The following is a 10,154-nucleotide window of genomic DNA, read 5'->3' as shown; positions in this document are numbered from 1 at the left end:
TTGTAATTATTCATCAGAGCAGACTGGTATTAATTTGTAAAGAACTTTTATTGTATTGCTTTATTTCTCAGGCTACTCGCAAGTTCCGAAAATCAAGAGTTAATACCTCGCTTTCAATTTAATATGGCCGACTCGTGAATACAGACCGAATACGTTATCCTATAAACATGTACACATGGGCGTCGCGAGGGGGGGAGCAAGGGGTGGGCGCTTGCCCCCCCCCCCCTCCCCTCCCCCCCCCCCCCCCCCCCCCCCCCCGGAAAGCGAAAAAAAGAGGGGGGAAAGAGGTGCGAAGCCAGATTGCTGTTAATTTGATGGGGGTAGTGCAAACGCTCCCCTGCTCACGATCGGAAAAACGATAAATTGAGAATATCATGAAAAAGTTAAGGAATTTTTGGGAAAAATTTGCTTTGCCCCCCCCCCTGGAAAAAATCCTGGCGACGCCCATGCATGTACATATGATGTCGACCAGCACAGAAGGCCCCTAATTATATTTACATATCTTCTCATCGCCTTCATATACAAAACTAATATTCGCAATAAAAGAAATGTCAGGAAAGTTATTTCTTAAACATAATTTTGTAGGCACTAAAGCCATCTTTATACATGTAATATTAGGCCCACTGCATTCCGGAAGTGTAACTTATGTCAACCTGTGATCTACGTATATATTTCTACACACTTACCCGTATCCATATGATATAGTAGATATCGTCTGACGTTTGCGTATGTCCGATCAGCCAAAGGTTGCTGGCTTGGCAAGAAAAATACGAAACAGAATCCTGATCTAATATGGCAAATAATGTTGCACCGTGTTGAAGCAATAGCGAATTTATGAATTTATTTCCTTATTTCGAAATACCGTTTCGAAAGTTCGTCAGTCACGGGTCACTGAGTGTACACAAAATGGCCCTTAACAAAAGCCAACAGAGCTTTCCCCAGAGCTATAGAGGGCCAAGGTTCAACGATGGCGTGCACAAAACCCATCACAACGAAGCCCTCGTCAGGTTAACCAGTACCCCAAATCACGCTGGTGGGATCGTGACATGAGTTTCGCACTGGATTCACTGGAACATATATTGTACAAATTTTATTTCCTCTGAAATATATATATATATATTTTTCAAACAAGAGACATCCCTTTTGTTGTTAAAATTATTGTAAGATGCACTTTTTTACGCATTTAAAATGTTCTATGGGTTGCTGTTTTTTCATGACAACTGAGGGAGCTGCCGCTGTGATGTCAGTCAAAGCACACACATGGGTTTTCTGTCCAAATTGTGAACCCCAAAATTTGCTCACTGCAAACTTTTTGTGCATAAAGTTTGCTCATTGATTCACTGTCATGTACTAAAACAGCAATTACTGCAACAGCCAAAAATAAAGATTCTGACCGACTTATGGTGCTGAGTCTTTATCTTGACGTACCACGCTTGTACAGGGTGAGTAAAAAAAAAAAGGAAACCTAAATGGCAGGACTATATTTTTTAATGAAGTTCTGCATGTAGAACTTACATCCCTATGGACCTTATTCACGAGTTGGCCATTTTTGTCGAGTTCCCTGAATGTATTTTATAAATTGTTAACTGTTGAATTGGATGGCGCCAGACTTTTTATGCAGGCACAATGCAGCCTTATTTTACTGTCTTTTTTAATATGGCTTTAAACATTAGGGGATGTTTAATTACAAATTGAAAATTATCAATTGAGGCAGACTGGAATTGATTATAAATTAAGTTGCTTTCATTTCTCTTCGCAAGTTAAAAACAAGAAAGATTTTACTTAAAGGGAATATACATCATTTGCTTTTGCTGTAATTTTCAGAAATGGATGGAATTGGGGGGTTGGAAATATAAAGCAAATATAGATGCACTGACTTTTTGAAGGTTTTGGGTTTGAAAATGCTATAAAAACCAAGAAAAACGATCATTTTCCTGTAGTCTGGTTCCCTGACTCCATATAAGAAGAAACAGAGCAGTTTACATACATTGGGGAATTGTAAGGTCAGGGAACCAGTCTAGCTGGCTCGTACCCGTTCATAGGTTTGTAATCGATTGCAAACAAGTGCAATGGTCAATTGGGGCCGGTATTTGAAAAAAAGCCAGTTGTTTCCAACGCTGATCGGCCGATCAGCGTTGGAAATTGATACAAAAATACCACTTTTCTTGAAAATGACAGTATACCAGGTGCCATAATTTTACAGGATGCTTTAGACTGTCATTTACCAACATCCTATTAAGGTATTTCGCAAAAACTTGGTAGTTTTGTTTTTCGATGTTTGCAAATGTTGTATATTCCCTTTAATTTTCAATTCCATAATGGCTGAACCGTGAATAAGGCCCACGTGAATTGTTTTCGTTTTGCTGAAAGAACACACACCTTTTTTTGTGATCCGTGGACAGAACTTTAAAACGGTGGTTGTGTTTAAAATTCCGTAACTTGAAAAGTAAACGAGTGACTTGAAAGATTCTCGTACTAAACGAAAGCTTTGTAATTTGGTTTTCATATCCTAGGTATCATTGCAAGACACTTTGCCTGTTGTCTTGTTTCCCCTTAAATTAAAATTATCTCAACGATAAACCAGGCATCTTTGTAAGTTTGTATCCATATAGCTCATCTCGCTATTCACTAGGCTACTGTGTGGTAGCTCGACTACAACCGTACTTTAAAATGCTTTAATGTAATTGGTTGACTAAATAACCGATCGAAACTACTGAATTATTCATGACTTGGCCCCGTCCTGCGAGTAACAATTACGCGGGCGTTTTCTTTTAAGCGCAAAATAAAGCCCCCTGGCCTACGGCGGGTTGTAGACAACCAAATCGGACTTAACACTTAAAGGTAGTCTAAAGGGTCCGTGAAATGAAATTTTCTAAGTAACATATTTTATGTAACTTTCTACTCCTCTTAAATATACAACTATATATTTGACATCCCCTTTTGGTTAATTTCATTGAAAGTGAACTCCTGAAAACATTACAATGTCCACGCTTTTCTGGACAACAGAGGGCGCTGTTACTGTGATGTCATTTCAGGGAGACAGTGTGCAGTTTAAGGGTTTTCTGTTCAAATGTGAACCCAAAAGGTTGCTCATGAAAACATCTCTGTGGAAAAGTGTGCTCACTGGCGTACTGCCATGTACTGACACACTCTCAAAAAGATATGTAAAAAAGTAGGTAAAACTTGATATGTAAAATAATACACAATGTCGGTAAAATTCGCCGGAAAAAAAGTACCTCGAAAACATGTAAACTGAAAAATACATATTGAATGAGTGAAGCAGTTAGTTTACCTTAATTATGTAAAAACGTACTGCAATTAGGTAAAACGTACTAAAAACAAGGTAAAAACGTACACGCGGTGACGCGATGCGGCTAGTACAGCACAGCATAAGTGAAGATGGAGCACACCGTGACGTCTGTAACTTACAACGAGGGGATGTATCGCAGCTAATGTCGGTCTTTGAAGGTAACATTTTCTAAAGCTCTTGCGATTGTTATAACAACGAATCACCAAAGAACAGAAAAGTCACAACAGCAAAATATCCTAAATTCTGCCAACTTTGGTGCTGAAATAACTGCAACGTTGGGGTATCTGCCTGAAATTAATAACATCACACTTTTGCTCATGAATATGGAAATTTGTATTAGCATAAAAATCAAAAAGTCACAAAATACCTTTGAAAATGGCAAAACGAAAATTGAAAATGAGGTTATGGGATACAAAGGTGTATTTTCAAGGACATTAAAAAAATCACATATCATGGCCCTTTAAAACAAACTCAAATAGAAAACTTGTTAGAAGAATAAAACATTGTAAGAGCACAGGAATGCATCTTTAAGCCTTTGCAATTAACGCCATAACATTTCTTGCTGGTATTGTAGTGTTGCATTACCCAGTAACTAAGCATTGGCCTCAGGCAATAAGAGTGTAAAAACAAAGACTGTGCTTAAGATGTCTCGGTGTCTACAAAAAACATTCTCTTCAAGATAATTCCCAAGATGAGATAGACACATAGAAACTAACATAAAAAAAATTATGGAAACTTGCCCACTTCATTTTTACAATGTATAAGCACAAAAAGGATACCGACCAAACTATAATACAATGCGCATGGCTGGTGACTGGTTCCCCGTTGAAGTTGCTGTACGCATAAACTTGCTTACACTTTCTGGTTTTCAGCTCCATTAGTCAATTTGAGGTATGGCCGACACAATAATGAGGGCGCTATTTGGTTTGGGTAAATAAAAAGAAAAGACTTTACCGAAATCAAACAGCGCCCTCCTATTGTGTGTGAGAGATCTCAAACAGGCTAATGGGTTTGCCTTGTGCTAATATATATTTAATATGTATAATCGCATTTTAATCCATATTCCAAAAAATTAACATGATAGCGTTAACTGTTAGCACTGTGCATGGGTTATCTTGAAAGCAAATTGTTCAGGGACTTCACCCTTTCTACTTAAGATTATTGGGAGCAATGTTTGCATCAAAATAAATTTCCCTCTTTTTTTCCTGTTATTTTTTAAAAAGCAGTAGGCTTTACTTAAGATTGTATTAACTCAACTTTAAATGTCACATGATGCTATCAATCGCAGTTAGTAATATTTAAAAAAAAATCATCAAAAAACTTCAGTAAGCAATAAAATGTAGGCCCACGTCTGCTTAAGTTGCTTGAATATCTCATCTGTTTTGAAAGGACATGCACGTCTTTCTTATCACCGTGTCTGATTTCTTTATTGAAATGGTTACTCAACTAACTCAACTCAAGCCAAATCAGCGTCCATGACAAACGTTTACCATTTGATGGTGAACTTTAAGTGTGAACAGGACGGCTATACTGCTGCAATGCTACGGTGAATTGTGAATAATCTGACCAAAAGAACAATGAGTATACACAAGAAAGCGTAGCCATATCCTCACTCAATCTCAGCCAAACCAACTGTCAATGACAAAAGGTGACCATTTCATGGTCAAGTTTAGGTATATACATGTATAATGGTGCAATACTATAATCTGAATACAACAATCTGAGTACATTGTATATACAAAAGAATACAAAGCTCAACTAAACTAATTATGTTATACTTTCAATGACGTCACAGGGCTTTTTGAGGAGAGTACCAAAGAATGTGTATGTCCCTTCAGTCTCGAAAGTTTACTGAAACTCAAAAATCAGCATGAGAACGCTTACATTATTACCAATTGTAGCATTTTCCTATCTCTATTTTTATAAACTATTATCATCTATTACTTTTCTGCTAACCTATAAATGCTACTTGAGCTAGACCATGACTTATTAGAAGGCACCAGCGTGCCTCAAGCACTGTGATCATTTTACTGGATGGTTGTAACGCTATGGGATCAGCAAATGTAGAGCGTTGATAGAAGAATTACTAGCATCTCTAGACTCAATTCCACTTTCTCTTTTTGCTTGAAAAATTGGAATTTAGATGCAAGTAGGCCTAACACAGTTCGTCTATCCAGCACCTATGTCGATCCCATAGCGTTTAATACGACCACCCAAAAATTGGTAGTGCTAGAAGGCAAAATATATGGTGCCTTCTTATTCTAGTAGACCAAGTTCCCATGCAAGCAGAATCGGTCAACCCACATGACATTACACCTTCTCATATAACTTGACTAACTGGCAGTCAGCCACTGCCAGCCGCTGCCCATCTGCTGTGAAAGTTAGTCCGTACGGGTTGTACAGATCCTTGGCCACGCATGCGATAAACCGCCCTCTCGTGTCGTAGTGGTGAACATGACACTTGTTGTAGATCTTGGTGGTCGCTGCGATATAGATACCGGAGTCATCAGCGCACATACCTCGGCAGTCCTTCGCGGGTTCGCCGTCCAAAATCGGATGGATTTTCCCCACTTTGGTAGCTACATCAGTATCGGAGACCTCAATGATGAACACCATGGGCTTGGTCAAGTCACTGATCGCGATCAACTCGACGAGTTGATCAAATCGCTGGTCGTACATCACGGCTAAGAAAAAGGGTTTGATCTCGATTCGTATGGTGTGTAGAATCGATCCATCTGGCCTGTGCTCGGTTAACACCTTCATGTCATCACCCACGATGATGTTACCATTTGTCTTGACTGCCAAAGCGATGAGGTTCACTCTACGCTTCTCATCCTCACTCACCGTCTTGAACTGGGAGACATACTCTGCGTCCTCTTTGTTGTATAATTGGACCGCAGTAGGATTAGCAATCACCCATCGTTTGGGTGTAGCCGCCACGTCATCTGAAGAAAAGAAAAAAGAAACAAGTGCGAGTGCACAATAAGCTGTGGCCGTGTTGCAAGAAGTCTTCCAGAAAATGATCAAATTGATCCCTACCAGGGCTTGAAAAATGCGACGACGAAAAATTCGGGACAGGCACAGACAGACCATCCGACCAACCGACCGACCATAGCGACCACCAAGTGACATGAAGAAGCTCTTGCTAGAGCCTAATAACCCAAATTGGCGGAAATGTTTAACTTGCGACAGTGAGGCTGAATAAAAAGAGCATTTTTTGCACAGTATTTAAAGATGCGCCACGATCTAGGCAAAATAGTATAAAGAACTGTTTTTGGTTTAACTTTAATTGATTACAGATTTTGTTTAAGCAATTATCTTGCATCTGAGGGCGCTGTTTTTGACATCCCCTTTTACTGGGAAAATAAGCCACTGGTGTATTTCTATTATGTGAGTGAGTTTTGAAAGGGGAGACTGACATTGGAAATATGAGGGAAATAGCGAAAAGCAGAGATGGTGTCTGCTATTAGCTTATCTGTATCTGAGATATGGCGGACATAATAGGAGGGCGCTGTTTGATTTGGACAAAGTCTTTTGTAATTGCCGAAATCAAACAGCGCCCTCCTATGGTGTCTGCCATTATCTCAAATAGGCTAATGCCATTCGCCTGTCGGCAACCGACAGACATGATGCATGATCACAATAGTCTACGCAGTTTAATACGTGTATGAGGTACGACGAGAGGGCGTCCGTGGCAGCATCTAATACAGTTTTTAATTGATGTTGCATGAAAGTGCTGGGATCTTACTTGCTGCAACGCTAATGGACGTCCAGTTGTTTCCCTGGCTGTCGCAGATGACGAAACGACCATTCTTCCTGTCAGTCACTGCAATCTTGTCCTGCTTAGCCGCAGCAATGCCTCGTGCACCTTCAAACTCCCCCTCACCGTTCCCCTTCCGGCCGATAGTGTGCACCTGTTTCCAAGTATCCACCATCACCAATTTGCCCAGGTCGATACCGCCTACCGAGGGGCCCTCCTGCAACGTCTCCAGAGCGGCCTGTTTCTCCTTTGCTCTCACCTCTTTGATGAGCTTGGCGACTGCTTCCTTGACATTTTTGAGTGCCTGGTCTACTTTGCGGTCGAAATCCCGTTCCACCTTCTCCAGGGCCTGCAAAGCCCGTTCGGTCGCCTGCCGTACGGTGTCCACCAACTGAATCTCGTCTCGCAGGTTTTGTCTGTACCTGTCCACGATTTCTCGGATGTCATATGTAGCGTGCTCCTGGTCGTGGTGGTATGACCGAACACAATCTTTACAAATCATCTTCTGGCATGTCTCGCAGTAGTACTGTTTGATGTTGCCCCTGTGTTCCGCACACACAAAAACATCAAATGGAGGGCGAGTCGGGACTGGGCAACCTGCAGTCAAAAAAGAAACACAGATTGTTGTCGATTATCTCTCGAATGCAAAGTTTATAATTTTTGACAGGTTTTGTATGACAAAAACATATTAATATTATAAAGTAATTGTTCGATGGTATGATAACTTTCTTTTAAACAAAATTTTTCGAAAGATTGGGATTTGGGGAAAAATAACAATATTTTATGACAGGTTTACATTCTCCGAATGAACATGACTTCGGTCTATACTTGGCAAGTACGTGTGTCCTGTTTACAAAAGCATTAGTCTTGCGATTTATCAATCTTTGCCGGATTTATTGCCAATATTTGTCACTAATGTACATTTGCGAATCGGTCTTTTGGTAAATAATCAGGTTTACTTCTGAACTAAGCCTGCATGATATGGCCGTTTATTGAAACGGAGTAAAAAAATCTCTATTAAATCAATTTAATTCCTTATTCTTGGAGTGGTAAGATTAAAAAACAAAATAAAGTTTAGTGAACACTGTGCCTCAGGGTAATAGAGGAAAACTTTGGTGCGTCGTGTTCTATTTTAAATAATGACGACAGCTACCTCGGTGTTTCCCAAAACTCGGCTTCGTCGCCGTTTTGGCTTGGCCTGATATCCGCCAATTATGTTTTCCTGCCAAAAACAATCAAATTGTAGGCCTATGTGATATGAAGCAAGCAAATAAGGGTCATCATGCATGTTTATTTTACCTGACCTATAAGATTTTGTCATAATGGTCGGGAACTTTTGGTCTGGGAACCAGACTAAAATTATACCTCTCAGTTTCTTGGCGAGATCTTTTCTATCGACCTTAACAAACGCTGCACGCAGACTGTCGACGAGGTCGCTGCCTTGAAAGGCCTGTTTCCACATCATCAGCATCTGGAAGATTTGCTCGTTTGTGTTTCCTGGATGATCTGCCTTGATTTTGGCCACCCACGCGTTCTTGACGTCCAGGTAGGTTGCCAATGACTGCCATTCGTTACCAGTATGCTTAGCAAGATCGCGTAGATGTTTTTCGTTTAATTCTGGAGAGTAAAATATCAATATACAGTTAAACACAATGCAAAAGTTGTTGTTTCCAATTGGTGTATTATTCTTATGCGAATGTAGGTATGCGGACGGTTGTATAAACAGACATGTGGCCAACACTTTTTGATGTTCATTCAAATTTACATGCGTTGCAACACTTCAAAAATGACGATTTTACAATACATGGATGTTTAATTTTTGATTTAGGTAAATTTGCTTAATTAAACTTATTCAGTGAACGTACTTTCCAGTGCTTGTGTAGGGGGTCGAGCTTTTAAACGTCAACAAACGTCAACTAGCGTCAACGTGTTGTGGTTATCCGGATGCCAATTTTTCAGTGGGGGGGACGACTGGGGGTGAACTTTTTGAGGCGGACGTGCACCCCCCCCCCTCCCCCACGCCCCCCCCCCCTATGCCGCTGGCATAATAGTGTATGGCTAAACGACAGAACATGGAATATGAAACACTTTTCATGTCACTTTCTTTTTGGACAGGTTCAGTGCCTGTTTAGTGATGAACAAAGAAAGTTGGGAAAAAAAGACACAAACTAGGATAACCTAATATTCTGCATGTATGCATGATAAAAAAATATATACAATCACATCGACATAGCCTAATAAAATATCCCTGTCAACCACAGCCCTTACCCTGAACTAGTCAGTGAGATGAAGAGATGTTAACATCAATACAGTATGTCCCCAAAAAGTGTTCGTCTGACAATTTTTGAAATAGCTACAAAATCATGAGGTCCATTTTGAAAACGTTGGGTTGCGCAGATATTATGCGTGGCCTAAACCCCTATGAGTTTCATTTAATTTCAGTCACGCATCACTACACAATTACATATAGATAAATATTGATCGTAACAACATTTTTGGACACTGTGACCAAGTTCCATGTCTTTCATGTTGTGAAAAGAGCTGCAGTTGGGATTAGAATTACTCATCGTGGAAAATTATCAGTTTAATGCTCAAGAGCAAATGATTCCGATTCCAAACCAATTTAGCCTTTTTTTCCACAACATGCAGGATTTTAAAGAGCTTACATAATTCAGCACAGAAATTGGTTAAGGCATGGAACTTGGTCGCAGTGTCCAAAATGTTGTTAAATGAAACTCATAGGGGTTGAGGCCAATGCTTTAGGAGTATCTGCACAACCAACCATTTTGAAAATTGACCTCACGGTTTTGTAGTTATTTTAAAAACAGTCAGACTGACACTTTTGGGGGGAGGACACAATGTACAGGGTGAGTCAAAAACGGAACCCAAATCCCTAAAATTATATTTCATATTTAAAAAAAGATATAAAGCACCAAACATAATAATGACTGGAAAGCCAATTTCATAAGCTACTTTTAGAAGAAGACAAAAATACTGAAATTGCTCAATCCGTTCAAAGAATATCGCCATTTAAACACAATGACCCTAAACCCTCTTCCGTCCAAAAAATGCAATTTCAAGAAT

Source organism: Patiria miniata, unplaced genomic scaffold (assembly GCF_015706575.1).
Source record: "Patiria miniata isolate m_02_andy unplaced genomic scaffold, ASM1570657v1 HiC_scaffold_29, whole genome shotgun sequence".
NCBI lineage: Eukaryota > Metazoa > Echinodermata > Asteroidea > Valvatida > Asterinidae > Patiria > Patiria miniata.
The sequence above is the reverse complement of the archived record's forward strand: the minus strand, read 5'-3'. Positions refer to the sequence as shown.